This window comes from Dromiciops gliroides, chromosome 1, assembly GCF_019393635.1.
Source record: "Dromiciops gliroides isolate mDroGli1 chromosome 1, mDroGli1.pri, whole genome shotgun sequence".
Taxonomy (NCBI): domain Eukaryota; kingdom Metazoa; phylum Chordata; class Mammalia; order Microbiotheria; family Microbiotheriidae; genus Dromiciops; species Dromiciops gliroides.
Window position 1 is genome coordinate 200,283,182 of NC_057861.1, and position 13,684 is coordinate 200,296,865.

The window sequence follows — 13,684 nt, forward strand, 5'->3', positions numbered from 1 at the left end:
ACCCAGTAAAACCATTATTAGGTTTATACTCCAAAGAGATTAAATAAAAAGGGAAAGAATCCCTATTCACACATAAATTTATAACACCTTTTTTGTTGTTGTTGTAGCAAAGAATTAGAAAGAATGGGTGACATCAACTGTGGAGTGACTGAAGAAATTATAGCATTTGAATGTAATGGAATATAATTGCCTGTAAGAAAGGATAGAAAGGACAGATTCAGATAAACTTTTAAGAATTTAGAACTACTGAAGAGTGTGGTTAGCAGAATGAGAAGAATAATTTATACAATGAGTGCAACCTTATAAAGGAAGTACCTGTAAAAGACTTAAGAACTTTGATTATTAACAATGACCAAACACAGTTCCAGAGAATTGATAATAAATGAATCATGCTTTCCACCTCATGTTGTAGAGGAGAAAAAGATAATGGTGTTTATATGTGGCCAATGGATCTATCTGTCTTGTTTGACTATTGGTTAGTTGTTCTTTTTTCTTGAAGAGGACCAAAAGGACATCACTATATTGAGGTCAAGGTACAGTGTATCAGTTGTGGCTGATCAGACCAATATAAGCTCCCAAGGCTTTACCACAGGTTGGGCACAAATAGACTACACGCATCTGTTATAAAAGAAGACTTGTATTAATTTTAATTTTTTGTTGGAGATGGGGGGAATTATTGGGAGAATAAAATGAGAAATTTATACAAAATGACCTCTGATATCCCTTCCATCTTTAAATCTATGATTCTATGATTTAAGTTCAATACTCTATTCCTCTGAGGTTTTAACCCACCCTGTGATTTCATTAATGTAGAGAGCTTGTAGTGAGGATTTCACAGACCTATGGACAAGGCTTGGGCTGGCTGCCTTGTGAGGGGACAGAGTCATTAAAGTCCCTAGCAGCTGTATTTCTTCCTAATTCAGGAAGAGAGAACTCTATCATGAGATTAAGAAAAGAGGGCAGAGTTTTCCAACTCAAGAGAAGTTTTAAAAGTCTCTGTGGAAAGGAGCAGGGGAGAAGATTGAGAGCTAGAGTTAGAAGCAGTGCAGTGCCAAGAGGTGGAAGACTTCCCAAGAGACTCACTTTAATTCTTAAAGCAACTGGAGCATTTTCTTTTTTTGTGACTCAGAGCTGGGCTTGTTAAGTGAATCCAGCAGAAAATGACTAAATTCAGTGAAACTGCTGGGACGACAGTGAATCCATTCCACTTTGTCTCTCCCTTTTGTTTTATTGCCATGTGCAACAGATAGGAGGGGTCATTGCCAAAGGCTTCTTTGCTATTTGAATGTTTTGCTTATTGTTTTTTTAATTACAGTCATATTCTAGATAAAGATAATAATTCTAAATGCAGCCCAAGTTTGTGTTTTGCTATAGGCAGTGTAAGAGAGAAGAGAAAGCAGTGAATAATTGATCAAGATTGATCAGGGTAAATTCACTTGACATAACCATCCTGGCTTTTCAATCAGCAGATTACCCAGGGGCTCAGAGCATTTTATGAATTTTTTTTGAGGCAATTAGGGTTAAATGACATGCCCAAGATCACACAGCTAGTAAGTGTCAAGTGTCTGAGGCCTGATTTGAACTCAGGTCCTCCTGACTCCAGGGCCGGTGCTCTATCCACTGTGCCACCTAGCTGCCCCTATTTTATGAATTCTATTTGCAATTTATATCTGTAATTTTTTGTTGTTGTTTTGTAGAAAAAGGATATCACCTTGAACTGAGGCCTTTGCCCTAGACCAAAGTCTTCATAAATCAATCTCATATCCTCTGAGCTAACAGGGAAGGGCCATTAGGTTTTCCTCCACTTTCTGAAGTAGAGAATGGGGTGGGGTGGAGCCCTGCTCTGGGCTTGCACAGAGACATCCTGGGGATAGTTCGAGTCCTACATGTGGGAATTGGGCTTTTCTTGTTTTCTCTGGCTTCCCCCTTCCTCAGAGTAGGTATTACAAGTATCATTAGTATCCCCTTTTTAAAGGTGAGGGGACTGAGGCTCAGAGAAGTCACCTCACTTCCCACAATCACATGGCTAGTAAATGTCAGAGCTGAGCACTAGCAACCTTTCTACTATGTTGCACACCATCAGCATTTGCTAATCACAGCTGATTCCTATAGTGGTGAGGTCCTTAGGGAGCTGCCCCCTGTCCCTTGTGCTGCCTGCCTGAAGCACCTGCCCATGTTCACTGTCTGTCTCCCAGCCCCCAGCACTCCAATCTGAGTAGCTCATGTTATCTGTCTGGAAGAGGGTAGCCATTATAGTTAGAATTAGTGTCCTGTATGACAGCATTGCTCAGACTCTGCCAAGCTAGCCATTCTTTGAGTGAATTTAGTTCTGGGATCTAGAAAAGAGAGTAATTACTGTACTTGCCTTTCATTTTGAGCAAGTGAAATAGGAGATGGTAATGGCCATTTGCATAGAGTTTGGGCAGTCCAGATAGTTGCCTAATAAAGCACTCTTACCAGGAAAGCAATCAGGATGATATAGTTAGAACCCTTTAAATGAGAGGTGTTGGAAGTTAATGAGCACTCAAATTAAAACTGTCTTTCTCCCAGTTCCCCCATCAAGACTGGAGCCTTTTCAAATCCAGGTCTTCATGAACAGACACATATGTCATCAGGACAAATGATATTTCTTCTTCTCCTCTCCCATAATTATGACAGTCTGAGTCTTGAAAAGAAGCCAAGTGCCTGCTATTTTCACAACATCTTGAAATTTAATTAGTCTCTAAGTCCATTGCTTCAGTGGTCCTACTCCAAGAGGATGTTCCCACTGCTTATTATTAGGAGATGTTGCTCCAAGCCTCATTTGTCATCTTCTACCTACCACATCTCCTTACCACCCTGCCCATTCCTCTTTCCACTCTTCCCCTTCCTCTCAATCTGATAAGAAACCTGTTCCCTTACAAATATTTTCCTGGTCTGTGTGAACAGGTGGTGAACCTCAGGCCCACCTGGGTTTTCAAATCATGAATCCCACTACAGCCTAAACGCATCCTCCTGGAAAATCAGATAGACAGCAAGTAGGAGGAATAATATTTCTGGAGAGAGTCCAAGAATAGAAGGACCATATTCTCATAAAAACAATCCAAACTCAAAACCAGGGCCAGAGATAACAAACTGTGGTACAGGTAATTCAAGGTCAGCTTTATTTTGAGCCAGGGAGAGAGAAACCCTGGGAATGAGAGAGACTCATGTCCAAAGGGGATCACTTTCTTTTTTATATGTTTTAAAAACATTTTTATTTAAAGTTTCGAGTTCCAAATTCTAGCTCTCTCTCCTTCATTCCCTCCCCTTTCTCCTCCCTGAGTTGGTAAGGAATAGGTCTCATATCACAGCTTTGTTATTATGTGCTATTGTAGAAAACATTTCTATATTAGTCGTTTTGTATAAGACTTGAATAAAAGGGAAAGAAATGAAAGAAAGACAGTGAAAAATAGCATGTTTCAGTCTGTATTCAATCAATACCAGTTCTTTCTTTGCAGGTGGATAGATAGTATACTTCATCATTAGTCCTTTAGGATTGTCTTGGATCATTGTGTTGCTGAGAATAGCTAAGTCATTCACAGTTCTTCATTGAACAATACTGCTGTTACTGTGTACAACATTCTTCTGGTTCTGTTCACTTCACTATACATCAATTCATGTAAGTCTTTCCAGGGTTTTCTGAAATCTGGGGATCATCTCTCTAAGAGCTTCCTTTCACTCATCTTTTCTGGCTTCTAGGAGTGGGAACACTAGGAAACCCAGCATTTTCCTAAATTGTTGCCTTTTGACAATTCATTAATTAAACAAGGAAATTACACATAGTAGTATGTTTAGCAATTTTTTTGGGTATAATTGTTATTTACTGAGGAAAATTATTAAGGGGTTTTTGGTTTAGTTATGGATCTATAACTTCATCAGTATAAAGAACTCTGTAGAAACTCTCTCCGCTAATATAAATGAGCACTTCTTTTGCAATTTATAGACTAGGAAAGGCTAAATGATTTTACCATAGTCACATGGCCAGTATATTTCAGAGAAAGGGCTGAAGAGACCAGTTCTATCTGACTTCAAGTCTTGTCTTCTATCCACCAAGCCACCTTGCCTCTTTCCAAGGAATTACCCAAGGGTAAAAGAAGCACAAACACTAGAGTTCCAGGTATTATGATATAGGTACCAGGAAGTGTGTCTTACGTCATGTCTATCAACATGATAACTAAGCATTATCTCAAACTATTTGTTATCAGTCTTGTAGGTAAACAGTGGGGTGAATTCTGGGGCAGAGACTAATAGTCTAGGAGGCAGGCCTTGCAGATTCCCAGCTGTGCTCATGAAGTTGGATCTTGGGCCTTTTCCCCTTGTGTTGCCTTTGCATTGTCCTGAATTGAGCACAGGTGCTAATGCTAATCCAGGCTCTACCTTAAGGGGCTGCTGAGACAACACACAACAGATCCTGGTAAAGGGAGAAATAACAAAGCTGTGGTATGAGACCCAGCACAGCATAGCCTATCTAAATGGTCTCAGCTGAGCATGTTCCTATCCATTTCCAGGTCATAGAGAAACAGGCAGATGGATAGATAGATGATAGAAAGATAGAAAAATAACTAGATGACAGAAAGCAATACATACACACACACGCACACATATAAATGGATAGATATAAAGTTAGATATATAGAAGGTTAAATAGATGATAGATGATAGCTAGCAAGAGAAATAGATAATAGAAATAAAAATAGGTGGTAGGTAGATAATAGAAAGATAGGTAGGTAGATGGATGATGGATAGATAATAGGTAGATTATATAAGATTAGATATGTGACAATTGGCGTGACACCACCTACTGGAGAGATACTGTAGGAAAGCTCCGCCATGAGGAGAAGGCATCTGAGGGCAAGCCATGTGGCTTGGAAGGTCAGTTCCTTGGTGTCAGGAAGTGAGGTTTGCTCATGGGTACTGTCTATCAAAGCTACCAGCCAATTAGCTTGAAGCTGTGTGTGCATGTGGATGGGATGTTCCCAATTTCAGAGAAGGCTTGTGGGATGAAGAAGGGGCAAGGCTCGAGCTCTCACTCTCTTTCATCAGGACCTTGTGGAGAGGGGAGTGAGAAATGCTGACTCCCTGAGATAGATAGATGTAGGCATCTAGGCATCTTTCTCTCTCTTCACCAAATTCTTATTCTCCTTAATAAATGCTTAAAAGTCTAAACTCTTGCTAAAGCTTCTAATTTATTGGCGACCACTCATTAGATTTTTAGACAGTATAGCTAGATAGCAACTTTACACATGGATAAATCAATATGGTAGATAGATGATAGAAAGATAAATAGATGATAGAAAGATAGATAAGTAGATGATAAAAAGATAGAGATAGGTAGATAGAGGATACAAAAACATTCAGATAGATAAATGATAGGTAGATGATAGAAAGATAGGGGATAGCTAAAAAGATGGGTGGTAGGTAAATAGAAAGAAAAATAGATGATAGATACTGGGCTTATTTGTCGCCTTAGTACTGTCCCCTAAGTTGGATTTGTGCTAGGTCCTATACTGTTTGAATAAGAGAGTCATAACCCCTAACACTAAGAGGCTTATGATCAATTAAAAAATTTCACATGTAATTATATTACAATGTCACAGATGCTTTCATCATATTTATTAGTGACTTTTCATAGATGTTACATCCTTACATTCACTTTTAACTTCTTTGATTATCTATTTTCTTGTTCAAATAATTAATGTCCATAATAAACACAGCAACATCCTAAGGCTCTCTTCAGATCCAGATCATGATGCTGCAAACTACCTTTTCCACCACTGCCTCAATGGCCTTCTCATATTGTCAATGCCTCCACCCCATGGCCTCTTCTTTCAGGTGGTGAGATCTTCTCTAAACCTCCATTTGAGGAAGCAACCATGTCTGTCATCATGTTCTCTTTAAGCCTGGACCAACCCATGATGCCCCAGACCACTTCTACCACTTCTTCCTCAACCCTGCTTTTCATCTTCCTTTTATCTGTCTTCCCTCACTAAAATATAAGCAGGGACTATCTTTTTTGCTTATATTTATATCTCTAGTGCTCAACAAAGTGCAGGGTACATGGTAAGTGCTAATAAATATTTCCTTCCTGCCTGTCCTCCTTCTTTCCTCTTTCTTCCTATCTATCTATCATCTATCTATCTATCTATCTATCTATCTATCTATCTATCTATCTATCTATCTATCTATCTATCTATCTATCTGTCTGTCTGTCTGTCTGTCTGTCTGTCTGTCTGTCTGTCTATGGCAGTGGCTTTTTAATAGATATTGGATCACTCACTTTAGGTTTCTTTGTTGTCCATCTCCATGTGCATACAGTTATTGTCCCTAATAAACACAGGAAAATGCTAATGCATGGTGGTTCCTAACCAGCAGGTCATAGACCCCCTACAACTCATAGAATTACTTTCAGTAGACCACAAATCTATAAATAAGCAAACACACCTTCTATAGTTTGAATAAATAATATGCATATTTGTAGAACTATTTCTTTCAATTAGATGCCACCATGATTAATAAAATTCCCTTAAAATTATTACTGCATTTCTACCAGTTTTTTGTTTCCACATATCATATCCATCAATTAGTGAATGGATTATCATGTCTAGGTTGGTCAGCTTTTTTGGTGTTAAAAGGAGGTCTTCATATCTCAAAAGAATGTACACCACTATGATAAGGGGACTCCTTAATTAAGGAACCCTTTGGTAGATCTTTTTGTAAAGCTTTTATCCTTTTCTAATGTGAATTATCACCCTTCCAAAACACCCAGTTAGTTATTTGGATGTTATTATTACAGAGAATATACCTCAAGGGGAGTGGGGGAGAAATACCTTTGGTCTGAAGCCAAACATACTAAAAAGATTGGTTGGTGTAAAATTCTCCAGGATGTAGTTCAAAGCCTGGCTTGGCAGAGAGTAGCAAGAATATCAATTGGCCCAGGCTCATGAGTTTAAACAAAGACCCTGATAAGAGTCTCCACTTCCACATTAACTTCCCTAAAATACCACTTGAATAACATCCTTCCCCTGTTTAAAGAACCGTCAGTGGCTCCCCAATGCCAGAGGATAAAGACCAACCTCTGTAATTGGGCATTCAATCCATAACCTGCCTTTCAATCCACTTCACTTCAGTTCTACCAACATTTGGGAAAGGCTTGTTGTCTGCAAAGCCCTGCCTGAGGTGACCTTCCACTCAGCTCACAGTGCTTCCAAACACAAGCCTTCCACTTTAGGCTAATGGTGCTATTCACTGTAGCCTCCAAATGTCTTGTGCTTTCCCACCTCCATCCCTTTGCAGGTACTTGGAGAGGAGTTCCCCCTCTCTGTGAAAGTCCTATCCAACCTTCAAGACCCAATTTAAATCCTCCCCTTTTTTGCACTATCCTCCCAGTCAGATCATTGCATCCCCCAAACTCCTAGAGCTACTTCATACTAGCATCATTCATCTGGCCTTTTATCTACTTTTCTGCCTTTTATCATACTTTTCAATACATATACATGTGTTCTCTCCCCAACTGGAATGTCAGCTTCTGGACATCAGGGAATATGTTTCATAAACAATCACAGGATTTCAGAGTTGGAAGAGAACACAATAGCCGTCCAGTCCAACCTGTACCCAGAAAACACTTTCCATTATAACACAATCAACAATCTTGGGCATGCAAGCAGCAGCCACTTTATTAAGGGTTGTCTTTTGTCCTATGACTTTTTTTTTAATGTGGAATGGGAACTTACTTTTTAAGCATTTAAAAATCAACAAATATTTAATAGGGAAAATTTTTAATAAGGTCATCCAACCTTTGCTTGAAGACCTCCAATGAAAGGGACTCCACTACCTTCTGAGGCATCCAATTTCATTTTGGGATAGCTCTTTTGTTATGAAGGTTTTCTTTTCATCAAGCCTCAATTTACCTCTTTGTAATCCAAACCTATTACTCCTAATTCTCCCCTCTGAGGCTAAACAGAATAAGATTAATCCTTCTACCTGACACACTTTTAAATACAGTACTTGAAAACAATATTCCAAATGTCTGACCATGGTAGACTTGAACTATAACCTTCTTATTTCTGGAAGCTATGCCTCTCTTAATGCAGCCCAAGATATATTTTTTGGGGGTGTTTGGCTGGTATATCATAGTGTTCATCCATATAGAGCTTGTAGTACACTAGAACTCCCAAATCTTTTACCTATGGACTGTTGTGCCACCATGCTCCTCCCCTACTTGTAGAATAAATTTTTTGAACCCAATACCTTCTTACATCTGCCATGGTGCCTTTCACTTAGAAGGCACTAGTAAATACTTGTTAATGATGAGTTAAATCTTACTAAGAACAACATCATTTCAATTGACTTTATTTTCTACTAGCAGAATCAGGCAGGGCACACTGTATTTGAGTCTGGGTTGAGCTACTAGTAACAGCTGTGAGCCACACAGTGGGAAGGAAACTTTGCATGAGAACCAGGAGCCAGAGCAATGATTGAAAGTACAAAATAACAGTTATGACTGAAGGGTCAGTATTGTCACTCGAAGCAGCTCAAAAGGACATGGGGGTTGGGATTTTGGGTGGGATCAATATGTAAGCAGTTAGACAGCAGTGAGCTAAAATGACCGAAGCATGGGAGATGAAGACAAGTTCAGGAAAGCTAGAGAAAGAGGAGTGAGATGGGTACATGAAAATGGTAATTTTCTCTGTTTGGCAAGAGATCTAGCCCCAGCATAGTGTTAGAGTAGCAGGCTGGCATATGCTGGCCACATTTGCTTGGAGTTTTTAAAGGAGAAGCCGGGAGTTGTATAATAAACCCTACTAAAAAGACAGGCAAATTCCAGAGGAAAATTAAGCCATAATTTACCTCAGTGAAAAGAGTTAAAATTCTGATGCTTTTAAACATCCCCCCCCACCTCAAAGAGGTGTTGAGGATCAGCTACTGAGTGGTAGATAACATTTTTGGGATATATATGTATACACACATTATATATACATATACACACATTTTTTAGTTTTTTAAAATCTTAAAAGTATTTTATTATTTTCCAGTTACATGTAGAGATAGTTTTCAACATTTGTTTTCATAAGATTTTTAGTTCCAAATTTTTCTCCCTCCCTTCCCTCCCCCCACCCCAAGACAGAAAGTAATCTGATATAGATTATATATGTACAATCACATTAAACATATTTCTGCATTAGTCATGTTGTGAAAGAAGAATCAGAACAAAAGGGAAAAACCTCAAAAAAGAAAAAAAAAAGGAAAACCAAAAAAAGTAGAAACAGTATGGTTCAATCTGCATTCAGAATCCACATTTCTTTTTTCTGGATGTAGAGAACATTTTCCATCATGAGTTCTTTGGAATTGTCTTGGATCATTGTATTGCTGAGAAGAGCTAAGTCTATCAGAGTCGATCATCACACAATGTTGCTGTTACTGTGTACAATGTTCTCCTGGTTCTGCTCACTTCACTCAGTATGGGATATATTTTATAAGCAGAATCTCCTGCTGTGAATGTGTAGCATCTTTTGTCTTCACAGAATTGGAGAGTTGAAAAAAATCCCAGCATCCATCTAATCAAACACATATGCAAAGGGAATTCCATGTATGTGTGTGTGTGTATGTGTATATATGTATGTGTGTGTATCTTGGATAAGTGGTCATCCAGATTCTGCATGAGGACCTGAGTGGGGAGGGGTGAGACAACCACCACAACTGGAGGCAGTTGAGCCCACCTTTGAATAGCTCTAATTGCTGGGATATTTTTCCTGATGTCAAGCTTAAACTTAACTAAATTCTTACTACATTACTCTTGGTTTTGCCCTCTGAGCCCAAACAGAACTAATCTTATCCCTCTCTCCATGACAGCCCTCGAAACACTTGAAAACAACTATCACATCCCTCTTGAGATGTTTCTTCTCCAGGCTAAGTATCCCCAGTGGCTTCAACCAATCCTCTTAAGTGATGGAACGAAGACCCTTCACCATCCTGATTGCTCTTCTCTGGATAATGTCTAGGACACTTATCAAAGTCCTTAAACCATGGTTCTCAGAACTGAACACAGTACTCAAAAGAACTCTGATGAAGGCAAAGTGCTGTGGGACTCCCTATTCCTGAAAGGTTATGCCCCATCCTAATGCAGTTCATAAGTTCCTTAGGACATATCACACTGCTCTTTCACATTGAGCATGAAGTCTAGTAGGCCCCCCAGATCCTTTTCAGAGAAAGTAGGGTACCCTGAGGGGTTAGAGGGTGTCTTCCATGAATGTTTTCAACTTGAGCCTCAATTCCAATATGTCCCCCTAAAACTAACCACCAGTAATTAATACCTCAGCTCCATTTAGCCAATTAACATGTACAAAGGTATATTTACTTTGAAGGATGTAGCAATAACAGAAATACACCATTCTTCTCATTCCTTCCTCCCTCACCACCAAAAAAACCCAAACCCTTCTGATGAGGGCATACTCTCCCTTATATGACCTTGGTTTCCTGGGCAGAGTAAGCTATAGCTTAAAATAGTTTCTGTATAGTATTACTGCCACCAAGGTCACTTCCAAATGCAGCATAGCCTCAGCTACCACTGTGCTGAGTCCCTCAGGGTCTTGCTGCTGGGCTGAGTCCTGAAGGTCATTCCTTGGGCCTTATTGATGAGTAGGCTGGTTGTAAAACCCAGCATGGACTCTGGCTCCCAGACCTCTGGTGCTTTGGCATTCTGACCTTTCAAAGACTACAAAGTTGACTATGATTCACCTTCATCTCAAACAGGAAAGAACAAATACAAAGGAGCAGAGAAGAGAGGCCCATTTTCATGAGTCAGATATTGGCCCTTGATTGGGAAGGCCAACTACTCCCTTTGCATCACTGTCTCTCTCATCTAAATAGCATTGAAGCTGGAAAGCAAAATCCAGGACAAAGGACTTGCTTTAGCTGATCAGTCAGTCCCTTTTGAATGCTCTGCAGTTCCAGTTCTCCAGTCAAACCAGAAGGCTTCTTCATCCCATAGTTAACTCACCAGAACCAGCTAAAGAATGTCTTTATATTGATCCAAATCAGGGGAAAGGCCATTCTGTTTCACATCATGCCTTTCCAGAAGCAGCCTCCCCAGACTCTTCTGCTTGGAAATGGCATCAGCTGAGTGGGCCATTCATGTTGACCTGTCTACCTTAAAGAAGGACACTCCATTAGCCTGGCTCTTGAGATCTTCTCAATGAGTCCATGCTGACTCTTTTCTTTTCTTTTTTTTTTTTTTTTTGGTGAGGCAATTGGGGTTAAGTGACTTGTCCAGGGTCACACAGCTAGTAAGTGTCAAGTGTCTGAGGCCAGATTTGAACTCAGGTACTCCTGACTCCATGGCTGGTGCTCTATCCACTGCGCCACCTAGCTGCCCCCTCTCCCAATGATGACTCTTTTCATTGCCACTTCCCTTTCTAGATGTTCACCAACTGTCTTTATACATGTCTCTCCTAGAATTCTCCCAGGAGTTGAAGTAAAACTCCCTGACCTGTATTTTGCAGGCTCTGTTTAAAAACTGGGATAGCATTTGCATTTCTTCAATCTTGTGGTACTTCTCATGTTAGCCATAATCCTTCAAATATCACTGACAGTGACTCAGCAATTTCATCTGTCAGTTCTAGGGAGAGCAAGAGATGTAGTTCATTGGGGCCAAGTGACTTGAGTTCATTTAGAACAGCTAAGTGCTCTCTTACAAATCTCCTTACTTATCTAGTCATCAGTACCATGTTAGTCATTTTTGTTCTTTCTTTTCCAGTGTAAAGGATGTTCTTTGTGGGGAAAATGGAAAGAGAATCATAGCATAGGCACAGAAATGGAAGAAAACAGCATGAGAAGCAGAGGTAGAAGAATTAGTATAGTTTGGCTGAAATAAAGAATCCATGGGGCAGCTAGATGGCGCAGTCGATAGAGCACCGGCCCTGGATTCAGGAGGTCCTGAGTTCAAATCCAGCCTCAGACACTTAACACTTACTAGCTGTGTGACCCTGGGCAAGTCACTTAACCCCAATTGCCTCACTAAAAAAATAAATAAATAAAATAAAGAATCCATAATTGGGAGGGGGATGACATAAGACTGTAAAGGTGGAACACTGCTATATTGTGAAGGGTCTTGAATTACAGGTTCAATTTATTTTTTATTCAGTAGATAATGAAAAGTCACTGAAGGATTTTGAATAGAAAATAAATATGATCATAGAAGTGCATTAGGAAGATTGTTCAGGCAGCAGTGTGGGAACAAATTTTTAAAAGGGATAGATTAGAGTTCAGAAGACCTGTTAGGAGGGTAGATATTTAAGTGAGAAGAGATGAAGGTGTGAGATGGAAGTGGAAAGTGGGGATAGAGAGATTGTGGGAGCAATTAGCAATGGGTTGGGAGAGACAGTTGAGGAAGAGAAAAGAGTGAAGAATGATTCCAAATGTTAAACCTCTGTGACTGGGAGGATGGTGGTATCATTAATAGAAATAGAAATGTGAGGAAACAGGACAGATTTGGTGGGGTAGGGGGAGAAGAGGAATTCAGTTTTAGACATGTTTAGTTTGAGGTACCAATGAACGTTAGAGCAGTCAATTGGAAACATATAGTTAAAACTTTGTTAAATATGTTTAGAGGTGATAATTGAAGCCATAGGAGAGGATGAGATAACTGAAGGAATGTAGGGAGAAAAGAAAAGTAGTTTAAGTACTGAACATTGAGGGGGCACCCACATATGGGTAGTAAAGAGAAACTTGAGGAGCAAAGACAAAGTAAGAGTGTCTTAGAGCTAGAAGGAAAACCATGAGTGTTCAGTATCAACAATCCAGCATTTTAATTACTGTTGTAACGATTGGAATGACGCCACCTGCTGGAGACTTACTGTAGCAGAGTTCTGCCCATGAAGCGAAGGTCTTTGAGGGCAAGACCAGGAGTCTTTTCTTTGGCATCAGGAAGTGACGCGGGCTAGTGGGAGGAGGAAGGAAGAGACTGTCACTCGCTCTGAGTCTCTTTCCTGAGGACTCTGGTGGAGAGCGGAGCTAGAAATGTGCTCTCCCTTTAATAGATAGGAATCTAGGCCTTTCTTCTCTCTTTATCAAATTCTTATTCTCCTTAATAAATGCTTAAAAGTCTAACTCTTGCTAAAGCTTATAATTTATTGGCGACCACTCATTAGATATTTTAGACAGACTAGCTAGAATTTTAGCCCTTAACACTGTAAAGGAGGATGTGAACAGAAACAAACTATTGAATTTAATAAGATCATTAGTGATATCAGAGAATGCTGTTGGAGTAGAATGTTGGTGTCAGAAGCAAGACCATAAAGGCTTCAGGAGTTGCTATTTATAGTGACTTCAGAATGGCCTATATGAGGACATCCTTGGTTTTTAAATCTGTGAAACTACTTGGTCAGTCTGCCCTGAGAGTAGATGACCAGGAAGACAGGTATGTGGTATCTGGGAACTGAAAATGCAGTAATACTACCAGATGATGGCCTGTTGTATGGTCTGAAATCTTGAAGGAGGACAGTTAAGCCAAGGGATCTCAACAACATCTTCTCTGTCTTAGAAAATCAATGGCCTTGGTCTACAAGGAACACGAAGCCTTAAAACATCTACCTCACATTTTATCCATTGGCTTTTAGACTGTGACATGAGGCTTCCAACTGGTTTCATTCACTGAGATAGTTTCCAGC